The sequence below is a fragment of the Anomaloglossus baeobatrachus genome, chromosome 3 (assembly GCF_048569485.1).
Source record: "Anomaloglossus baeobatrachus isolate aAnoBae1 chromosome 3, aAnoBae1.hap1, whole genome shotgun sequence".
Classification (NCBI taxonomy): Eukaryota; Metazoa; Chordata; class Amphibia; order Anura; family Aromobatidae; genus Anomaloglossus; species Anomaloglossus baeobatrachus.
The window spans coordinates 455,857,237-455,875,622 of NC_134355.1; the positions used below are offsets into that span (position 1 = coordinate 455,857,237).

Sequence of the window (18,386 nt, forward strand, 5' to 3'; positions counted from 1 at the left end):
TTTCTGGACCTAACTGTATGCGATCTCGTATGCGATCGCACATGCCATCGTATGTGCGGAACGGGCAATTTGTTGCCCATGTTGCACAAATGATTAACCCCCGTCAGAATTACTTACCTTCCGAACGACCTCGCTGTGGGCGGCAACCATCCTCTTCCTGAAGTTGGAGGCACATTCGGCGTCACAGTGACGTCACACAGCGGCCGGCCAATAGAAGCGGAGGGGTGGAGATGAGCGGGGCATAAACATCCCGCCCACCTCCTTTCTTCCGCATTGTTGGCGGGATGCAGGTAAGTTGTGTTCATCGTTCCCGGGGTGTCCCATGGAGCGATGTGTGGTGCTTCGGGAACATTGAACAACCGGACGTTCAATCTTTAGAAATTGAACGACGTGTATGTGATCAACGTTTTAATGCACAATTAGGGTCGCACGTAGCTGTCACACACTACAATTCACTAACGATGCCGGATGTGTGTCACTTACGATGTGACCCCGCCGACACATCGTTAGATATATTGTAGCGTGTAAAGCCCGCTTTACTCACATATTTTTTATTGATCCCAATGTTAAGGCAGCCAGGGCCGGCTCCAGGTTTTTGTGGCCTCCGAGTGAAAGAGTCTCAGTGGACCCCATCCACACACAGACACGCACATACACATACAGGCATATGTACATATACATATTTGAAGACAAATTCAGAAAAATACATATAAACAGACAAATATATGCACAGTTATATACACTGACATACATGCAGACACAGATGCATTAGGGCTCATGCGCACGTTGCGTAATTCCATGCATTTATGCTGCATATAGCACTGAAGTGTAAATGCATGCGTCCTGCGTCCCCTGCACAATCTATGAAGATTGTGCATGATACGTGCGCACGTTGCTTTTATGAACGCAGTGATTTGGGTGCTAAAATGTTGACCCAAATCTCTGCTTTCATAAAATGAGCATGTCAATTATTCCATGCGCTATGGATGCAGCTCCCCTCTGTCTATGGTGGGGGCAGCAGCCATAGCGCATGAAATCGGCTTTTTTTGTACAGAAAAACTGCATCCATTATGCAGTGTTTCTGCAGTGATTTGACACGCACATGTGCTGTCAAATCGCTGCAGAATATTCAGCAGTTACGTGCGCATGAGCCCTTACAGGTATTAATATGGGGAAGTCGCCAGCAGCCTCACTCACCTCTCCCGCTTGTATCCGTCCAGCTCCTTCAGGACATGTGGCTGTGTTTCACGATGGCTGTCACTAACAGACATGACTGAACACTGACAGCTCTGCTGTATATACATCACAGGAGGGGCTGGGGGCTACAATATATACATTACAGGAGGGGCAGGGGGCATAGACGTTACTGGAGTGGCAAACAGCTGTGGTTGTGTACTCATTACTGGGATGGGTGACAGCACTCTGGGGGACCCATATAGTTCTGGGGGGGCCGCACAGACTTCTCTAATTCACATATATACACACACAGTACTGCTTCTTACACACACAGCTCTGACACACACACACACACAGCTCTGATAAACACACACACAAATACAATGCACCCCCCATTACTCCATACACACACACACACACACACACACTACAATGCACCCCCCATCACCCTCTACACACACACACAATGCACCCCACATCACCCCCTATACACACACACACACCACATCACCCCCCCACACACACACACACTGCACCCCCCATTACCCCTCCCCACACACACACAATACAATGCACCCCCCATTACCCCTCCCCCACACACAATACAATGCACCCCGCATTACCCCTCCCCCCACACACAATACAATGCACCCCGCATTACCCCTCCCCCCACACACAATACAATGCACCCCCCATTACCCCTCCCCCCATACACAATAGAATGCACCCCCATTACCTCTCCCCCCCACACAATACAATGCACCCCCCTTTACCCCTTCCCCCACAAACAATACAATGTACCCCCATTACCCCTCCCCACACACACAATACAATGCAACCCCTATTACCCCTCCCCCCACACACAATACAATGCACCCCCCACTACCCCCCACCACACACAATACAATGCACCCCCATTACCCCTCCCCCACACACAATACAAAGCACCCTTTATTACCCCTCCCCACACACAATACAATGCACCCTCCATTACCCCTCCCCCACACACAATACAATGCACCCCCATTACCCCTCCCCCACACACAATACAAAGCACCCTTTATTACCGCTCCCCACACACAATACAATGCACCCTCCATTACCCCTCTCCCACACACAATACAATGCAACCCTCCATTACCCCTCCCCCCACACACAATACAATGCAACCCTCATCACCCCCTACACACACAAATTACACAGCCCCATTACTACACACTGCTGCCTCCCCCCCTCCCTCGGAATACAGTTCTCCTCCTCTGCCTGTCACAAAGTTCTGTTCCTTCACAAATGTTCCCCATTATGTGTCCTCAGCCCCTACCCACTCATCCCCATTAATTAAACCTGTCTCTTCAGCTCCTTCATGGAGCACTCGCTTCCTGATGTCCCCTGTGTGGCGCCTGCAGCACTGTGATGACCTCAGCAATGTGCTGATCTCATCACATTGCTGCACGTCGGGGGCGGGGCCCAGTCCCGGCGTGCTGTTCAAATGTATTTACGTCTGAAAGATGCAAATACATTTGAATAGGAATGGAAGGAGGAAGCTGTGGCGTCACCGACTCTGCTGCGCTCCTCTGCAGTGTGTACATGCCGGGCACACAGCACACAGCAGAGCCAGAATAGCACAGTGCGCTGCCTCCTGCTCCTGCTAGTGTGCCTGGCATGTACACACTGCTGAGGAGCGTGGCGGGGACAGCAGATACAGTGGCCCACTACACCGTGCCGCCCTGCCCCTCGCTGTGTACGGCCGCAGCACATAGCAGGGAGCTCATTGGCACACCTCTGATCCCGGAAGTGCAAACGCTGGTACTTCCGGGGTCAATCAGCGTCCTGTGCCCGCAGTTTGTTTTTGCGTCTTAAAGACGCAGATACAAATAAATAGTGGTGCGCCAACCCCCCCCTCCCCCGAAAACACAGCTGATTTATTAGACTGTCTTTACGGAGGGGGAGAGGGTGTGAAGGAAAAAAAAAATGCTGACAGGTGCCTAGTGGCAAGTATGGCCCTGGTGGTTGGGGCCCCCTTAGAAGCTCTTTTGGTGGGGGCCCCGGGGCTGAAGTCCCGCCTGCCCTGCCTATATTCCGGCCCTGTACACACATAATGGTGGCACCCATTTATAGGGAGTCTGTTCGTTTTTTCAGGCCCCCCAAACCATCACCTTGCATTTATTGAACCCTTTAATTATTTTCTAACACGTCCCTTTTCATTCCTTGTTTTAATAAGCCTAAAATCTGTTTTTTAAATGGGTTTAGAAATTAGTCTAGTGAAAAAAATGTCCCTAAACCAGTTACCCTCTTTAGCATCTCACAAAACAAGTTACAAAATTGATTTTAGGCATATTCAACAATTTATAAAGAACTTAAAATGGTTTCTTAGGAAACATATAAAGTAGTCAATAAATAAATGATGGCTGTCTGGGGGGCTAAGAAAAGTTTGTTTAAGGCTCTGTGCGCACTAGAACGTGACTATTTCTTAAGAAAAAAACGTACCCTCTTAAAGAATCCCGCACCCGCAGTAAAAAACGCACCAAAACCGCAACGAAATCCTCATGTGGTTTTACCTCGGTTTGCCACGGTTTGCCACGGATATTGTGCGGATTTGCCGTGGATTTACCGCAGATTTTCCACAGGTTGGTCCCTGCGGATTTTTACCCTTATCTATGGCAAAAACCACAGGTACCTGCGGAAAAGAAGTGACATGCTCATTAATTCCGCAGTGGAAAATCCGAAGGTAAATTCGCGGGTATAAAAAAATGCATTTTTTATACCCATAGGTTTTGCAGGGGAATGACTGCAGAAATGTTAGACACATTTTCTGCAGCAATTCCGCGGCAAATCCGCTGCAAAATCTGCGGTAAATCCGCAGCATGCGCACAGGGCCTAAAAGAACTGAGAGTCCTCAGTGATTTATACCTTTTAACTTGGGGGGCTAAGGAAACTGACAGGTTTTGTCTTTGTATAATACAACAAATAAGTTTGAGTTTTTTACCAAGAGGTAACCTAAAGGCTACATTTTCTATAATCATTGTCATTGTTTATTAATTGTATTTATATCAATTCATTGAGAACATAATACATCTTAGCACTATGCTTTGTAGAGACATTTTATCCATCATTATGATAGATTACCACTGTAATTAAAAACGTATTCCCATGAGAACATGTTAACTTGTAAATATGATTTATTTATTTGTCAAGCCATGCCCAAAGCAAAATTTTCCAGTAATGATATAATGAGAGCTCCTGTTTTTAAGACTGTATGATACTTTGAAAATGTCTTAAGGCCTAAGGGGCACTTTGCACACTAAGACATCGCAGGCCGATGCTGCGATGCCGAGTGCGATAGTGCCCGCCCCCGTCGCAGCAGCGATATGTGGTGATAGCTGGCGTAGCGAAAGTTATCGCTACGCCAGCTTCACACACACACTCACCTGCCGTGCGACGTCCCTGTGGCCGGCGACCCGCCTCCTTGTTAAGGGGGCGGGTCGTGCGGCGTCACTGCGACGTCACACGGCAGGCGGCCAATCAGAGCGGAGGGGCGGAGATGAGCAGGATGTAAACATCCTGCCCACCTCCTTCCTTCCGCATATCCTACGGAAGCCGCAGTGAGGCCGGTAGGAGACGTTCCTCGCTCCTGCGACTTCACACACAGCGATGTGTGCTGCCGCAGGAGCGAGGAACAACATCGGACCGTCGCGTCAGCGTAATCATGGATTACGCCGACGCTGCACCGATGATACGATTACGACACTTTTGCGCTCGTTAATCGTATCATCCAGCCTTTACACACTGCGATGTCGCATGCGTTGCCGGGAGTGCGTCATTTTCAATTTGACCCCACCGACATCGCACCTGCGATGTCGCAGTGTGCAAAGTGCCCCTAAGGGTATAGTTTACTAGACAAAGCTGACAACTTTCTGCATCAGTCTCCTCCAGTAGTGTAAAAAATGATTACATTTCACTTAAAGGGAACTGGACAGATTCCCCATGCCCTGCCACCCACCAGCATTTATATATTTATTACTAAATACCCTGCCTAACGAGCGGTTTATACTGCCTGACATCTACACACTTATTGAAAAAAGGTTTTTATGACGTCCTTTTTACATATTTAAATTAGTCCTTTGACTAATCAATGGGGTGTTAAGGTACCGTCACACTTAAGCGACGCTCCAGCGATCCCACCAGCAACCTGACCTGGCAGGGATCGCTGGAGCGTCGTTACTCGGGTTGCTGGTGAGCTGTCAAACAGACAGGTCTCACCAGCGACCAGTCACCAGCCCCCAGCTAGCAGCGACGCGTGGAAACAATGCTGTGCTTGGTAACTAAGGTAAATATCGGGTAACCAAGCAAAATGCTTCGCTTGGTTACCCGATATTTACCTTGGTTACCAGCGCATACCGCTTCGCACTGGCTCCCTGCACTCGTAGCCAGAATACACATCGGGTTAATAAGCAAACCGCTTTGCTTATTTACCCGATGTGTACTCTGGCTACGCGTGCAGGGAGCAGGGAGCCACCACAGGCGGACAACGCTAGTAACCAAGGTAAATATCGGGTAACCAAGCAAAGCACTTTGCTTGGTTACCCGATGTTTACCGTGGTTACCAGCATCCGCAGAAGCCGTCTCCCTGCTCCCTACACATTCAGTTCATTGCGCTCTCGCTGTCACACACAGCGATGTGTGCTTCACAGCGGGAGACCAACAACTAAAAATGGTCCAGGACATTCAGCAACAACCGGCAATGTCACAGCAGGGGCCAGGTTGTTGCTGGATGTCACACACAGCGACATCGCTAGCAAGATCGCTGTTGAGTCACAAAAAACGTGACTCAGCAGCGATATTGCTAGTGATGTTGCTTAGTGAGACGTGGCCTTTAGTTACCTAGGCCAGTTGGTCCAGTTTAAACAACAAAATGGTATTTTAGTGTTCCCTTTATTTTTTTTGAGCAGTATGTAAATGCTAGTAGGCAGGAAGGCATGGAAGACCTGTCAGATTCCCTCTAAAAACAGTAGAAAAAAACAGAAATAGGCTTTAAAGATGTAATTTATATGATAGGTTCTTAAACACACTAATGCTACTTGTGCCTAGTGTGTCGGTGTTACGGTTGCTGTGGTACTGGAGACTATGTCCAGATTTCTTGCTACTGCACATGTGCAAGCGCTGGAGACTAAGTCCTATCTTGGAGCCATTGCACATGTGCGGGTGATATCGCTGACACGAGGTCACATGTCTCTGACACCTTCTAAGCTGATTGGTCGCTGGTCATGTGCTTGTGACACGTGGTCACATGTCTCTGACACCTTCTATGCCGATTGGTCGCTGGTCATGTGCTTGTGACGCTTTGCTCGGCGATAGGCCAGCGTGATGTCATTGCTGTCGTTCTGGCAGCGGATTGGCTCTGGTGTCCTCCATCTTGGATGAGGCACAGAGTCTATATAAGACCCTGACGCACGCCGCCCGGCGCTCAGTCCTCTTGGTTCATGCATGAGAGTAGACGCTCTGTGCATGTCCCTCTAGGCATCTGTCTGTCTATGCTAGGTGAGCACTACTGGCAGGGTAGCGTTCTTGTACCTTACAGCTTCGGCTGCGGTCCATATCCTTACATCTTAGTGGAGTGGACATAGGCAGGTGCCTGAGGCACATGGTCCGGCTGGGCTTTGTGATACTACTCGTAGGTGGATGTTGCCGCTAGGGTAACGTTAGTTATACTGCGTCTGGCAGTTGTTCGTATCCTCGCACACTAGGGGAGCGAACATAGGTAGGAGCTTTGTGCGGCTTGTGCTGCTGTCCGTCTCTTTTGCAACACTAGTGGAGCGGACCTAGGCAGGTGCCATATCTAGTGGTTCGTGTCCTCGCACACTAGTGGAGCGAACGCAGGTAGGAGCTTTGTGCGGCTTATGCTGCTGACGGTCTCCTGGCACCACTAGAGGAACGGACCTAGGTAGGTGCCATTTCACACTCACTGCTTTTGTCTCTGTGATCATTAACAGAGACCATACCACACACCCTCCGAGTAAGGGAGGAATTGCTTTATTTCCAAACTATATGCCTCTGAGTTTAACAGAGGTATTGCACTCTGCACTTGTGCTACTACTATTTACAGCGGCACACTTATATACTCTTCCTCACTCATTAACCTATCCCTTTTACGTTAATGCTAAATACGGTAGTCGCTGTGACTTTAACAGTACACGCCATGATTGGCTCTTGTGTCACTGAGACATATCAGTGTCAGTACTGCTTCCGTAGTACAAGATACCCCTTATCCTCTGCCATAGTCTGCAGCAGAGACTTTGCTCGGTGGACCCTGACTGTCTGATATCCCTTTGGTTTTTATAATCAGACAGCCCCCGTAACAGCCGGGTAACTTACTTTAGCAGTTTAGGCACACATTCAATGTTCGGGATTTTAGAAGTAAATGGAGAAGCCACTGATGCTTCCAAGTTTGATAAAGATATTCCTGCATGAGCCATTTTGAGAGCCTGGTAATAGAAATAAAAACAATATCATTTCAAGTAGAAACTGCTGACTGCAGGTGCTATCAATGAAAATCAATGTTTCTGCAAATATAATTTACATTTTGCTATTTATCAAATCACTAACAAAGTATACAATTTCTTCTACAGATTTCACAACTTCACAAACAGTGATTCTTAGGGGTGCTTCACACACAGCGAGCTCACTGCCGAGATCGCTGCTGAGTCACGCTTTTTGTGACGCAGCAGTGACCTCATTAGCGATCCCGCTGTGTGTGACACTGAGCAGCGATCTGGCCCCTGCTGCGAGATCGCTGCTCGTTACACACAGCCCTGGTTCGTTTTCTTCAAAGGCGCTCTCCCACTGTGACACACAGATCGCTGTGTGTGACAGCGAGAGAGCGACAAATGAAGCGAGCAGGGAGCAGGAGCCGGCGTCTGACAGCTGAGGTAAGCTTGTAACCAAGATAAACATCGGGTAACCAAGGTGGTTACCCGATATTTACCTTAGTTACCAGCCTCTGCAGCTCTCACGCTGCCTGTGCTGCCGGCTCCGGCTCTCTGCACATGTAGCTGCTGTACACATCGGGTTAATTAACCCGATGTGTACAGCAGCTAGGAGAGCAAGGAGCCAGCGCTAAGCAGTGTGCGCGGCTTCCTGCTCTCTGCACATGTAGCTGCATTACACATCGGGTTAATTAACCCGATGTGTACTGTAGCTAGGAAAGCAAGGAGCCAGCGCTAAGCAGTGTGCGCGGCTCCCTGCTCCCTGCACACACAGCTAAGCGGTGTGCGCTGGTAACTAATGTAAACATCGGGTAACCATACCCGATGTTTACCTCAGTTACCAGTCTCCGCAGCTTCCAGACGGCGGCTCCGTGCAAGCGCAGCGTCGCTTGCACGTCGCTGCTGGCTGGGGGCTGTTCACTGGTCGCTGGTGAGATCTGCCTGTTTGACAGCTCACCAGCGACCATGTAGCGATGCAGCAGCGATCCTGACCAGGTCAGATCGCTGGTCGGATCGCTGCTGCATCGCTAAGTGTGAAGGTACCCTTATGTAGGATTATCTAATAATAGATTAGTATTTTATTGCTTAAGGCTGGTCATGTTATGCTTTAAAACTGTTCTGTTATTGTTCTCATTTCTCAAAGTGTACTAATCCTTACGTTGAAGGATTTGTGTAAACATGTTACATGATAAGTTTCAACTTTACTAGCTTCAAAATCTCTAGCTAGCATGCCTGTTGCTGAATGGAGTACTTAAAGGGGTTTTCCAAGAAAAAAAAGTTAGTTTTAAAATGTATTTTAATCAATAGATTGTGGAATAATAATAATTTCCACAACTGGATGTATTTAATTTTGTTTTTCCTGTACTGAGATAAACTTATATATGTGTCCCTGCTATATACTGTGTAATGGCTGTGTCTGACCATACAGGGACATATCCTGTATGGTCAGGACAACCACATCTCCTAGGCAGGGGAGGAAGTAAAAACGTATACAGACATTACAGCACTGGATCAGAGCTGATGCTTTTTGTGAAGTTAACACTTCCCTGACTGAGGTAAAACATTTTTTTTAAAAAACAAAGAAATAATAATTTACAATCATGTGTTGTAATGTCTGTATACTCTTTTTTTTGTCCTCCCCTGCCCAGGAGATGTGGTATGATCAGACCATGCCCCTGTAAGGTTAGACTCGGTCACTACACAAAACATAGCAGGGACACATATACATATCTCAGCACAGGAACATTTTAATTTAACACATCCAATCGTAGAACTTATTATTCCAATATCTATTGATTAAAATCAACTTTAAAATTAATTTTGTTCATGGGAAAACTCTTTTAAAGATTACCTTTCACAAAATGAATAAAGTTGAACTGAACACATGATGTAATAATGGATGCAGAGCAAAGCAAAATGCTTTTTTCTCTTTTTTATTATGTCACTCTTTTGTGGCGATATTAGTAATAGTGATCAGAGGAATCTAAACTGCTTGAGTACTCGTTAATCGAATTGAGCAGGTCGGACGGGCTCAAATGAAGTAACGAGTATTTTACAGTTTACGCTCCACTATAGAAATCAGCTAACCGGTATTTGCATATAGCTGTAGTGTGGACACACTAGTGTCAACTCCTTCTGTGGGCCCCAGACACCCCAGCCCAACCCTGCATATATAATATTGCTGTGACTAGATGTACACTGCTATGATTTGACATGTTTTCTGTGATAATTATTTGTGTAATTTTTTCATCACATTTTGCTTAATTCTGCCAAGATGTGTATATGTTGATCTATTTTGAAATTTTAGTCACCAGTTTTTTGTTTATTCTGAATTTTGCATGTAACACTGATGTTATTTATGTCACTTCCGTGAGAATCATTATGTATTGAGATCCTGTGTTCATATTCTTTAGTGTTGTTGAAAGCTCTGGATGGGCTGAAACGCGTCTAGTTTGTGCAATAAAAGAATCTAGATATTGTATGTATGTGGGTGATGGAATTCTTCTGATTATACTTTACAGCTGAACACAGAGATAGTGACATAAGATACAGATTTACAACTCATTCTTGGCCACCTAGCGAGAGTTATAGACAGACAACATAGATAACCCTATAGGGCGCCAGAAAACTGTATTTTTGGTTTTTTTTTTCTTAACTTATACTCATTAAAAATAATGTATGATTGTAAAGATATATTTATATATATATATATATATATATATATATATATATATATATATATATATATACACACACACATATATATATATATACCGTATATATATATATATATATATATATATATATATATATATATATATATATATATATATGTGTGTGTGTGTCTGTGTGTATCAATACACATACATGTGTGTGTGTATATATATATATATATATATATATGTATATATATATATATATGTATATATATATATATACACACACACACACACACATATATACATATATATATATATATACTAGAAGGTGGCCCGATTCTACGCATCGGGTATTCTAGAATTTACGTATTGTGTAGTTCATGTATGATTTTTGTTATATATATATATATAGATGTTGTTGTGTGTAGTTACAAGTGTTTGTATAGGGCGCTGTACATGTTCTGGGTGTTGTCTGGGTGTGGCGGGGGGTGAGAGCGGTGTTGTACGTGTGTTGCGTGTGTTGCGTTGTTTGTGGAGCGTTGTTTGTCTGTAGCGTTGTGTGTGTGTGTGTTGCGTGGTTTGTGTGGGTGTGGTGTGTTTTGGTGGGCGGTATGTTTTGTGCAATGTGTGTGTTGTGCGGTATGTGCGTATATTTATGTATGCCGCGGTGTTTGTGTGTTGGGTGTTGTGTGTGTGCGGCGTTGTCTGTGTGTGTGGGTGTCTGTGTATGGCGGTGTTTGTGGTTCCCAGTGTGTGGTGTGTTGTGTGTGTGTGTGTGTGTGTGTTGGGGGGAGGTGTGCACCTCCCATCGTGCTCCATCCCCCATGCTGCGCATCCCCCATCGTGCCCCATCCCCCATGCTGCGCACCCCCCATCGTGCTCCATCCCCCATGCTGCCCACCCCACATCGTGCTCCATCCCCTATGCTGCGCATTCCCCATCGTGCTCCATCCCCGATGCTGCGCACCCCCCATCGTGCTCCATCCCCCATGCTGCGCACTCCCCATCGTGCTCCATCCTCCATGCTGCGCATTCCCCATCATGCTCTATCCCCCATGCTGTGCACCCCCCATCGTGCTACATCCCCCATGCTGCGCACCCCATCGTGCTCCATCCCCCATGCTATAATAGTTCTCCTATTATACTCAGAGAGGAGTATAATAGGAGGAGTATAATAGGAGGAGTAGTCCTGGGGGGAGAGGAGTATAATGCCGGTTCCCTGCACATGTGTTCCGGGAGCCGGTGTACGCTGGTAACTATGATACACATCGGGTAACTAAGGGACCTTAGTTACCCGATGTGTATAATGGTTACCAGCGTTCACCGGCTCCGTCAAGATCCCAGCAGCGCAAGGTTATGTCTGGCGCTGCTGGGATCGTGACGGAGCCGGTGTACACTGGTAACTATGATAGACATCGGGTAACTAAGGGACCTTAGTTACCCAATGTGTATAATGGTTACCAGCGTTCACCGGCTCCGTCACAATCCCAGCAGCGCAAGGTTATGTCTGGCGATGTGTGCGGAGGGCCGGGGCAAGTGGCCAATCCATGCGGAGGGCGGGGCCAGGCCGAGGCGAGTGACCAATCCGTGGGGGGCGGAGGCGAGGCGAGCGGCCAATCCGTGCGGGGGGCAGGGCCATGGCAAGCCCAGCGGCCAATCAGCTTTGTGTCACCGTAAGGACACAATTTTGGAGCAAGACAGACAGACAGACAGACAGAATAAGGCAATTATATATATAGATAACGTTGAATGTGTGTGTGTGTGTGTGTGTGTATGTGTGTAGGTATGTATGTATGTATGTGTGTATGTCCGGGATTGGCATCTAAACCATCGCAGCTACAGCCACAAAATTTTGCACACTCACACGTCTGGTCCCCGAGCGCTTCATAGGTTATATTGTGAGGTGAAATTTTAACCCCGCACATTCCAATTTACCAATCAATTTTGCCCCTATCTACATAATGGGGAAAAAGTGAAACGAAAAGTGTTGGAGGCAAATTGACAGCTGCCAGATGTGAACAAGGGGGACTTAAAGAATGAGTGCGATGGCGCCAAAGAGTATATACCGTACAGTTGCTAAGGTGGGGCCCCGACATAGGATACTCACCACACTCGGGGATATGAACACACACACAAAATGCGCCACACACTATCACGTGCTTGAACACATATACCACCGTCAGCACACATTTCACCACACATACACCAACCTCGCCACATAATCGCCCTAAAACACACACAAGTCTGGTATTATCCTTCAAAAATAAAAATCTGATTAATAAGCAGCCAAACTACAAGAACAACAAATGTACCATATAGGAAATACAGCAGCTGTCAGTCACATGACCTGTCTATTATGTGTATGTGTGAGCTAATATATACTGTCAGGGGGGAGGTCTTTCTGTTGCCTCAGGATTTATTAGGCTGCCAATAGCAACCAATCACAGCTCAGCTTCTATTTTGCTACAGTTATTAATCTGAGCTCTGATTGGTTAATATAGGCAACAAAGGACATTCTCAGTATAACAAAGCTTGTGTGAGGTAATAGGATGTCAGTTAGGGTGTGTTGGTGGAAAGGCTGATGTCAGTCACATTACTTCTATGTGAGAGGATATAGAAACTGTCACTTACAGACTATTTTTACCACAATATTGCCTCATAAGTAAAGGAATTCCTTGGAATGAATGTCAGCTGATGCGAAAAGAAAAGTTGCATTACGGGCCGATAAAAAATGTGAAGACCGAGAAACACGGCTGACACACATGAGAACAGCTGCTGCTTCCTCAAGAGCCAATGAACTTTCTGAGGAGAGGGATGCGAGGTTTGCAGACATGAAAACAAGAGCTGTGTTACGAACTGGCGCCGCCATAGCCGCAAGCAGCCCGCTGCGGTTCCTGTTGCGCCCAGGCGCCGGCTGCCGTTCTTGGCCGTGCCTCGGGTCGTCCAGTTGGCTGTTCCTTCCACCACGTCTAAGTGTGGAGAGGCGGCTAGTGCGCATGCATGCGCTGATTTACCCCAGCCAGAGTCTAAGCCCGGTGTTTTGCCTAGTGAGCATGCTCAGCCTGATTGTGTTATGTCTGAGACTAAGTCCTCAGTTCAGGCTACTGAGCATGCTCCCACAATTAACCCTAACAGCCTCTTTGAACAGGTACTTGGACTTCGTGCTGTGTCTAAGTTCTGGGATGTGCCTACTGAGCATGCTCAAACTGATAATCTGCTTTCTGAGCCTGTTGCTCAGGCTACTGAGCATGCTCAGGCACTTAGTTCATCAGAGGCTAGGTCCGGTAAGGACCTCACTGAGCATGTCCGTGAGGTGGCAGGCCCTGATAGGGCAGAGGGTGTCAGGTGTCCTGATGACATGGCAACTCCGGACTGGCTCGCAGAGGCCCACCCCTATGATCTGGCACCTCACCATTGGTCATCAGACGATGACTGGTGAAGTGTTTGGGACGTGGCTGCCATGAGGTCATCAATGACGTGGCGGTTCCGGATAGGTCGCATGTGACGTCACTGATGACATGGCACTCTGCTATTGGACCTTGGTGGTTCCACCCTGGGTTTGGGGCGGACCCAGGTTATAAAAGGGGCTGGAGACAACATGGAGGTGCGCAGTCTTCATTTAGAGTTCTTGGTGGCATAAGCCTTGTTGGAAGCGGTAGGTAGGGCTAGGCGAACGGTGCCTGTCACGCCAAGATTCGTGGCTCAGCACATGAGGGTCAGGCGCCGTGCTTCCTTGCTACCGTTCCTGTTGTGCTAGAGCAGTCCAGTGGCGTTAACTGGGCTGCGGCTGCTGCGTCACCTGTTCAGTTGTGCCTCCTACGCACGCGGACAGAATACCTGTTGCGTCACTTGTCCGAGAGTGCCCTCTACGCACACGGACAGTGTACCTGCTGCGCCACCTGTCCGGTTGTGCCCTCTACGCTCACAGACAGCGCACCCCAGAACCCCTGTGAAGTTAACAGGGTGTTCCTGGATTGGGTGTGTGAACCCTATTATCCTCAGCTTCCCAGTCAAATGCTACTGGTGTGACTACCTGGTCTGACGTGTCCTTTACACACGTGGCCAGTCGAGTGGTGGCCAGAAACACTAATCGGAGGACCGCTCGGCCTGACGTGTCTTACACACGTGGCTGACAGGGCGCTGTCGCAGCGGTCTTCTCGGTCAACGCTAACTGGTTACCATCCGGCCTGACGTGTTGTTACACACGTGGTCGGAGTAGCGTCCGCTCCACCGAAACGCTAACTGGGTTGTCGTCCGGTCTGACATGTCCCTACACACGTGACCGGTTCCTTGAGTTATCTCAGAGCCATCCAGCTCTATAGTCTCCGCCTAACCCACAGGGTGCCAGCAGCTCCATTACCATCTGGAGCACGGTGGGCCCCGACTGGCGATTGGGATATATACCCCTGGTCCTAATCTGCCGGTCCCCCCGTAACAAGCTGCTTCCCCAAGGGCCAATGAACTTTCTAAGGAGAGGGATGTGAGGCTTGCAGACAAGAGAAGAAGAGCTGCTTCCTCAAGGGCCAATGGTCATCTCAGCAGAGAGAAGGCCGACTTGCCACTAAGAGAACTGCTATTTATTCCACCAGGGCACAGGAAATGGTTGGAGATTTGAAACATGCTGCCTTTTGTTACCAGTCAGACATAAACTATCAGGATCATCCTAAAGTTCAGATAGGAAAAATGGATGTGGTCTGCATAGACTGCAGTGCCCTGAAATGGAAAGATGACCCGCCAGGTTTATGCTGTGCCAATGGCAAGATAAAACTTCCACCTCTCCTGTCACCACCAGATCCCCTAAAGTCTCTGATGACAGGTACCAGTACAATATCAAAGCATTTATTGGACAACATTAGGAATTACAACTCCTGCTTCCAAATGACATCATTTGGTGCAACAAAAGAAATGTTTACAACAGGATTTATGCTGACATTTAAAGTTCAAAGACAGGTTTACCACTCAATTGGGTCACCTCAATTTCTTCAAATCTTCTTCATGGGAAATGCAAAAGCAGAGGTTCAGCGGAGATGCTCTTTAATTCCTAACACTCGCCTTGATATTGTCCCTATTTTGCAGTAGAACCTTCACTCCAACAATCCATATGTTCAACTTTTCAAGACTGCACTTGAATGCATGCCAAGTGGAGAGTACAAGGTTGTCATTCGAGCTGACAAAACACCACAAGGTGAACATCAGCGACATTTCAATGCTCCCACAATTGACAAGGTAGCCATCTTGATTGTAGGTAATGATTTTCAAAGCCGTGTGCTTATATATATATACTATCTGTACTACCCGGCTTCGCCCGGGTTAATAACTGTTGTTATCAAAATAGAATGTATTAACAAATATTTATTCTGCACACAAAAACCACAAAACAAATTGATAGAAATGTAATTATTAAAAGGCAAAAACTAAGCTAATAAAAGCATTTCACAACATATATTTCAACACCACAGATATTCCACACAGATTTAACTAAATTGGCCAAGTAATATTTCCAGGTCTCTCTTTCCAGGTGTCTCTCTTTGCCCATCTGTTTCTTTGCCCGTCTGCCTCTTTGCCCGGCTGTCTTTTTCCAGGTCTGTCTCTTTCCACGTCTGTCTCTTTCCAGGTCTCTCGCTTTGCCCGGCTGTCTTTCCCCATCTGTTTCTTTCCAGGTCTGTCTCTTTCCCTGTCTGTCTCTTTCCTGGTCTGTCTCTTTCCCTGTCTGTCTCTTTCCTGGTCAGTCTCTTTCCCTGTCAGTCTCTTTCCTGGTCAGTCTCTTTCCCTGTCAGTCTCTTTCCTGGTCAGTCTCTTTCCCGGTCAGTCTCTTTCCAGGTCAGTCTCTTTCCAGTTCTGTCTCTTTCCAGTTCTGTCTCTGTCTGTCTCTTTCCAGTTCTGTCTCTGTCTCTTTCACCGTTTGTCTCTGTCTGTCTCTTTCACCATTGTCTCTGTCTGTCTCCCTGTCTGTCTCCCTGTCTGTCTCCCTGTCTGTCTCCCTGTCTGTCTCTTTGTCTGTCTCTTTGTCTGTCTCTCTGTCTGTCTCTCTGTCTGTCTCTCTGTCTGTCTCTCTGTCTCTCTCTCTGTCTGTCTCTATCCATCTCCCCACTGACATCTTATTACCTCACATATAAGCTTCTTATACTATGAATGTCTTTTGTTCCTATAGCAACCAATCACAGCTCCTACTAATAACCTGTAGTTCCAGGCTCCATTTACTTTAATGGAGGCATGTTTTTTGGAGAGTAACTGTAAAGCGCGGGGTTAAATTTTCCTGTCAAAACATAGTCTACGACGTTCCCTGTGTCACATGAGGTGTCTGTGCAAAATTTCGTGATTGTAAATGCGATGGTGCGGATACACTTTTCGTTTCACTTTTTCCCCATTATGTAAATAGGGGCAAAATTGATTGGTAAATTGGAAAGCGTGAGGTAAATATTTCGCTTCACAACATAGCCTACGACGCTCTCGGGGTCCAGACGTGTGAGTGTGCAAAATTTTGGGGCTGTAGCTGCGACGGTACAGATGCCAATCCCGGACATACACACATACACACATTCAGCTTTATATATTAGCATATATATATTTTTATATATACATATATATATATATATATATATATATATATATATATATATATATATATATATATACACACACACGTACATAATGTTGGCGCCCATTTATAGGGAACCTGCTAGTTTCCCCAGGCCCCCCAGACCAACATCATGTACTCACCAAGTAGTGAGTACAACCTGTGACTCAGCGTCGCCAAGTATCACTGAGTACAGCATTGAGTCAGAGGCTGTATTGAGCATTATCTCACTACCTGGCGCCTGTGAACAGCTGTACTTTACTGCTATTCACAGCTGGATATGCCAGCAAGGTAATGATAATAAAATATAACTTTTAATTATTCCATTAAAAACAGGGGAAATAAACAACATATAAATTTGGTGATAAGCCGATACTGAATGTAATTGTCAGAAACCGCAGGGTCAATCTGACCTGTATCAGTAAAGGTAAAAAAACCCACTAAATCATACAACATATTTTATTATCATTACCTTGCTGACATATCCATTTTCCTGGTTTGGGTAATTGCTCCTGTTATTGATGCTATTCACAGCTGCCTGGCCTGTATTTGTGGATCATGGATTATGCCTGAGCTTAGTGGGATATTTTTTTTTAGAGTAAATTGCTGAACCAAGGAAAATGTGGGTGATGCTTTATTCACTAAACTATTTTTTCCTGTGTGTTTTTTCACTTTACACTTACTTGGTTAGTAATGGGGGTGTCTGATAGATTTTTCTCCACCACTAACCCCTGGGCTTGATGCCAGCGGACATCACATAGCTGACATCAACCCCAATAAATATTACCCTGATTACCACTGCACCAGGACATTAGGAAACACCAGAATTGGTGCAACGGTCTGGCACTTTTTAAGCCTGGCAAACTCCAAACAACCATGGACCTTTTCAGCCTGGCAATGCCAGCCCACAGCTATCTGCTTTATCTTAGCTGGTTACCAAAAACAGGAAGGATACAAACCCTTTTTTATATATACAAGAATTTATATAGAGGTGTGGTGAGCACCTTGAACCCACAAGTGATTCACAGAATTTTATAACTTTGAGCGTTGAAAAAGGAAAAATAACTTTTTACCACATAAATGTTGCTTTAACTCAACTTTTTTCACTTTCACAAGGGTAACAGGAGAAAGTGGACAATAAAATTTGCTGTGCAATATCTCGTGAGTACATCGATACCCCATATGTGGTGGAGAATTACTTTTGGGAGCACACCAGATCTCAGAAGGGAAGGAACGCAATTTCAATTTTGGAACGAAAAATTGTTTGCAACCAATAGTGGATGTTATGTTGCATTTGCAGAGACCCCAATTTGCTTAAATACTAGAAAATCCCCATAAATTTCCCCATTTTTGAAACAAGAGCCCTCATGGAATTTATCTACATGTATGGTGAGCACCTTGAATCCCATTGCATTCCACAGAATCTTATAACGTTGAAACAAGAAATCATATACGCCAATAACCAATGTGTGGTGGAAAACTACTGTTTGT

General features: G+C 46.3%; 1 pseudogene; it reads right to left on the reverse strand.

Annotated features, from left to right (window-relative positions):
- LOC142297273 (putative cation-transporting ATPase 13A4) overlaps positions 1-18,386 on the reverse strand; it is a 332,303-nt pseudogene that overhangs the window by 90,614 nt on the left and 223,303 nt on the right.